General features: G+C 38.4%; 1 long non-coding RNA gene across 1 annotated transcript; it reads right to left on the reverse strand.

The window, feature by feature from the left end:
- Positions 1 to 2,432: 2,432 nt before the first annotated feature.
- On the reverse strand, positions 2,433 to 4,914 carry LOC145590580 (uncharacterized). The gene is made up of 3 exons (XR_014102096.1): positions 4,437 to 4,914; positions 3,957 to 4,192; positions 2,433 to 3,165 (listed from the first exon to the last, which is right to left on the reverse strand). It is a non-coding gene; the product is annotated as an uncharacterized LOC145590580 (long non-coding RNA).
- Positions 4,915 to 6,050: the final 1,136 nt, after the last annotated feature.

Below are 6,050 nucleotides of genomic sequence, written 5' to 3' on the forward strand. Positions count from 1 at the left end.
TACCCCTAGCATCGGAATGCCCTAGCAAACCGAGTACTAAAGGCGTATGGCCTAGCATGGTGGCTAGCATGAGCACCAAGCCGAGCCTAGGCTGGCTGGTGCGTGCTAGCGCACCCATGCTAGCATCGCAAAGCTAGGCGCTGCCTAGTGCGTGCTAGCATGCTAGGCACAGCCTTGTGCGCGCATTGGCTAGCAAGCCATGCCGCAACAAGCTGCAGCAGCTAGCATGCTAGGCGCGCCAGCTAGCCACAGCTAGCAGCAGCATGGCGAGGGCCATTGCTTGCTAGCAGCGAGGCCAAGGCACAAAGCCTCAGCAGCCCGCACAAGCATGCTGGGCGTGCTGGGCAGCAGCGCCTAGCAGCCCGCATGCGAGTGTTGGGCCTGCTGGGCTTGCCGTGCTCGTGGCTGCCACGGACAGCAGCACATGCAGCCCACCTTGACTGCCTTGGTGCCCAAGGGTGGGTGCCATGTGGCTTGTGGTCCTTGAGTGTGTGTGGTGTGAGGTGGACGGCTAAGGGAGAGGGAGTGGGGAGCAAGTTTGGTCCCCCCCTCTTCCAAGTGGTCCTCACCTAACCACTCACATGAGCTTGCCACTTGTTGATTTATTACTAGCTTGATTATTTATTTTATTTTAGCTTTAAAATAAAACGGAAAAATCATACTATCCCACATTGATGGGAGAGTAAATGATACTCCCATCATTTCCTATAAATACCCAAGTATGGGCATTGGGAATGATGCTTGAGTGGGAGTTAAAAAGAGCATTCCATAATTTTGGAAAAACTCTTAAACTCACATAACACTCGGGTTTGGGTCGGACCTTGCTAACCCCAAGGTAGTAGACCTTAAAGTTGTGTTCGCCCATTTGTGGGTGGATACCGTCGGAGGCGCGGCGCTTGACGTGCTAGTAGCTTTCAAGTAAGAGCCCCGGGTTTTGGGCGAAGCTCGCTTCGAGGGTAAGATTCGTTATCTTTTCTTTGTGAATATTTATTTATGCTTTGTGATTTTAATTATTGCGAGTGGTTCCTTGGGAGGGGTTGTTTCCGCGGTCAGTCGGACTCACCAAACCCCAACAGCATTTATAGCTTAGTGAAACTAAAAAGATAATTTTTCATAGTTAACTGATGAATTTTGCATGCAAAGGGATCACTTCAACGAAATATAGATGAATATTGAATGTATTCACCAGAAATACCGTGTTTGAATTTTAAAAGATAATAACAAATTTTGGAGAATTAAATCAAACAAGATTTTTGTTGAAATAATTAACTTGTGCATATGCAAATTGATACACGGAACAAGTCAACATATATAGCTCATGCCATCAGTTAAGGATTTCAAAAATTATCATTATACTTGTGTACTGCTTTTGTGACAAATACATGCTTAATTCTCATGCCGAATCTGTTTACTTAAACATATCACATTGTACGAGATAAATTGTACATTAGTTTGTAGATTATACTCGAGGGAACATCAAGGCTTTCCTAAACATAACTTAATCATTCCAAGCTCCATTCTCATCATGCTTTCTCCATTTAAAGGCTTAGTCCAAATATCAGTAATTTGATTGTTAGTTTCACAAAATTCTAACTTTATCAAGCACTTCTCAACATTTTCTTAACACACAAATGATGTAATGGATCTTTAGAGATACAGATAACACTTGTGTTATCGTATAAAATAAGAATGCAATCGTATTTCATACAAAAATCTCTTAGTTGTTGTTTAATCCAAAGCACTTGTGAGCAACATGCGGCTGTATCAACATATTCTACTTAAACCATAAATAAATTAAAGCTATAGTGTTTTGTTTCTTTAATCCCCAAGAGACTAATAAGCATCTCCCAAGGAACTAGACCATACTAGATGTACTTTTTCGATTGACTAAATCTCCTGCATGATCTGCATCTACAAAACCCTTTAACTCAAAAGAATCACTTCTAGGATAAAAGATACACAAGTCATCAGTTCCCTTTAAGTATCTTAGAATTCTCTTTACATTAGTTAAGTGAGATTCTTTTGGATTTGATTGAAACCTGACACATATTCCAACATTGAAAGCAATTTTAGGTCTACTGGTAGTTAAGTATAAAAAGGAACCTATCATACCTTTGTACTTATTTTCAATAGTAGAAAAATATATTTTGGAACCGGTTCAAAACCCTCATAAGGCACCGATTTTGAACCGTTGAGTATTTGAGGGATGCCATTTCATCCAGAAAAAGCCACTGGTTCAAAACCGGTGGCAATTTATTAAATTGGCACCGGTTAACCGGTGCTAATATTTACTTAGGGCACTAGTTAATTGGTGCCAAAAAACCTTACCGCGTTTTTTAGGGGTTATTGGCACTAGTTCTTGTTCAGAACCGATGCCCTTAATGGCCCAAAAAAAAAATTGCATTTTTAATTGATATATAAACACTAACATATATATAAACTTACATATTTTCATAAAAAAATGTTGTAATATTACAATTTTTGTCCAAAAATATAAAATAGAATAAAATACAAGGTTACAAGTAAAGAGCATGCAATATGCAGCTGCATAGTAGCAGAATAGGAGCATAGAAGCAGCAGCAACACGACAACACAGAAGCAGCAGCAACACGACAACACAGAAGCAGCAGCAACACGCCAACACAGAAGCATCAGCTGCAACAGCACCATACGAGGAAGTAGCTGCAACAGTATCCTGCGAGGTAGCAGCTGCACAAGTAAACTATTCCAGGACACCTTGCATTAAACAGGAAACCATTGGCAACAGGAAACTGGTTATCAGCAAGTAAGAGAATCACAACCTTAGTAAAGTTGCTCCACCCCATCTTTGGAAAATAACTCAATTTTTCACTCATAGAAAATTAAAAAGGGTAAAGATTAGTGAGCTCCAAAATTGAATGCTCTCATATGAGGTTACAACTAGAGATATAAGCGCAATATGATCCAAAGTTGCAGTCATCTATATAGTCTATACATAATCACTTGTACACATGTAGCCACAGCAATTCCTAGAGATACAAACGCAATATGATCCAAGGCCTCACATTTGGCAGCATAATATGGGCAACATGAAAGCAGGAAATCAGCATGCAAGACGTTGATCAACTCGGCGATGTTGCCCTTATTCCACAACAGGATGAAGACTAGAGCCTACCCCTCGTGAAACTGGAGATGCAGAAATTGTCAGTTTCATCATAAGTAGTAGGACGTAGTAACTTCAATAAGCAAAAATTACAAACTTGTCAAAATTGGGAATCAACAAGATCAATTTAACCCTGTGAAGCTACCTTTTCTAGAAAGCAATCATAATTATGAATGAAGATACATTACATCAGTTTCAAGAGTTGTTTTGACTCGCATGAGCTAAAAATCTAAAACCAATATCTCAAATCAGCTGATTAAATACCTATCATAATAATTGTGCATAATTCACTTCAATAAAGAAAACATGTCAAAAGGGAGGGAGGCACATTGCTGACAAGCAAATGAGCTTAACTCTCCCTATCAGTGTAACTATGACAAAAAAGCATCATGTGGATTTATGATCCATAGCTTTTTTAAGTTTTCATCATACAGGGAACAGACTGAAGAGAGGGCAAGCCCAGAATTCTAATTACATTTAAATTAAATAGCAAACATTTTTTTGATGCAAGCCATAATAAACGAAAAACTTCGAGGTAAACTTATATGGTATGAGGGTCCCCAGCTCGCTCATCTCATTTGATATAACTTATCTTGCACTTACTTTGTTATCAACATAACTTCTAAACCTCACATACAAGGCATTATTATCAGGAGCACAAAGCAACAATATTGACAACATTTCTATAGCAATACCAATAACAAACCAACACAAATAATAAACTCAAGATCATGAAAAAATTAAAGTCAACAGCAACACATACTTGTTTTACTGAAGTTGACAATAACCGAATGAGCAAAGGCAAACATCATACCTTCTTGCCAGGCCTCACAAGCCTCAAAGCAACTTCAGCAGAAGTGTTGGTTGCTGCAATAACATCAGCTTTTCTGCCAATTACCAGGCCTTCTTGAATGACATGAGTGTGTGCGACAACAACAATAAAACCATCAATGTGACAACCCATATCACTCCTCAATTATGTGGGCCCAAATTACCCTTCTTCAAATTCATATTCCATTTTAAACATTCTTCTCCATAAAACCCTCAATCCTATCATCCCACCATTAAATTCAATCAAAATTTCAATTATTCAACATTAACAACAAAAAATTAAATAACAATTTGATTAACACATGCATGTGAATAATTGTCAAATATCTTGCTCAATCAACATAGTGTATGATTCAGTTTCGTATTTAAAGGCAAAATTGATCCTTAATTGAAAAAATCAAAAACCCCTAGATCTCTAATCGAAGAACAATTCTGCCAAAAAAAAAATCGAAGAACAACATACCTTCATGAAGAAATCCACCACATCTACAAAGAGAAGGCACCACCGCCGCCAATTACGACGGTCACGACAACATTCACCACAGCCGTAACCTTCAATTTCATTAGAGTTTCAAACAAAGAGTTTACATCTTCAAACCAAATCAAAACCCTAGATTTTGAAGCGCCATAATTAAGCTGACCACCACCGCCGCCATCATCACCACCGCAACATCGTTACAAATAAAGAAGCGAAATCCGCTGCGGTGAGTTTATAAACACGCCTTGGTGAAGTAGGTGACATTATAAAAGAGAAGGAGGAGAAAGAGAGGAAGTGGTTGTGGTTGTGGTTGGCAGGGCTACGATGGTTGCGACATTGCACCTTTGAGGAGAGAGAGAAGAGAGAACGAGATATTGAGGAAAGAGAAAGAAAGAAGAGGAAAGAGAAGGAAAAGGTAAGGGTGGTTTTTTTTTTTTAATTGCCACCAGTTCAAACCAGTGCCATTTCACCAATTTGGGAACGGTTTGGTTTGAACCAGTGGCAATTCTTTTATACTAATCTCGCCTAATTTTTTTGCCACCACTTTGAAGAACCGGTTCTAATTACTTGGTGCCAAAATGTGTTTTTCTACTAGTGTTTGATCCACACCAGTTTCTGTTGGATCTTCATCCAGTCTTATGCCTGTTCCCATAGGTTTATGGTTTGTTTTAGCTTGATCAAGGTTGTACTTTTTGAGTAGTTCCTTGACATACTTATGTTGATGAATTGAGATTAATTTTTCGGTTTACTTGATTTACCGCCCAAGGAATAAGTTCAATTTTCCCATCATGCGCATTTCAAACTCACCACTCATGAGTTTAGCAAAGTATTTACACAAGACATCATTAGTTACACGAAAGATTATATCATCTACATAAATATGTACAACTAATAATAAACAAGTTCCTTGAGATTTCAATAACAAATTTTTGTCTACTTTTCCTCGTTTGAAATCATTTTGCAAAAGGAACTTGGAGAGCCTTTCATTCTAGGTTCTTTGTGCTTGCTTAAGTCCATAAAGGGATTTCTCAAGCTTGAAAATAATATTTGGAAATTTTGGATTTTCGAAACCTGGAGGTTGCTCTACATACACATCTTCCATCAAATAACCATTAAGAAAAACACATTTTGTCTCCATTTGATAAATTTTGAAACCCATAAAGAAGCAAAAGCAATAAGTACTCTAATAGCTTCCTAGTCTAGCTACAGGAGCAAAAGTTTCTTCGAAATCAATACCTTCCTGTGGATTGTAGCCTTTTTAACACCAAATGAGTTTTATTCCTTATGATTGTTCCATACTTGTCTAACTTGTTCCTGAACATCCATTTGTATGACCTTCTTGTTCTTTGGCTTGGGCACAAGATGCTAGACCTTGTTTCTCTCAAAATCATTTAGTTCCTCTTGGATGGATACGACATAGTCAGCATCTTCAAAAGCTTCTTGATGGTTTTAAGGTTCCATGATAGAGGGAAATGCATGGAAAGAATAGAAGTTCTTCATTTGAGATCTTCTTTGAGTTCCTCTACAAATATCACTTATGATGAGATCCATACGATGGGAGCCTTGATATTTAAAAGGTTTAGGTTGAAATTCCCTTGC

The sequence above is a fragment of the Chenopodium album genome, chromosome 18, assembly GCF_948465745.1.
Source record: "Chenopodium album chromosome 18, dcCheAlbu1.1, whole genome shotgun sequence".
In the NCBI taxonomy this organism is placed as follows: domain Eukaryota; kingdom Viridiplantae; phylum Streptophyta; class Magnoliopsida; order Caryophyllales; family Amaranthaceae; genus Chenopodium; species Chenopodium album.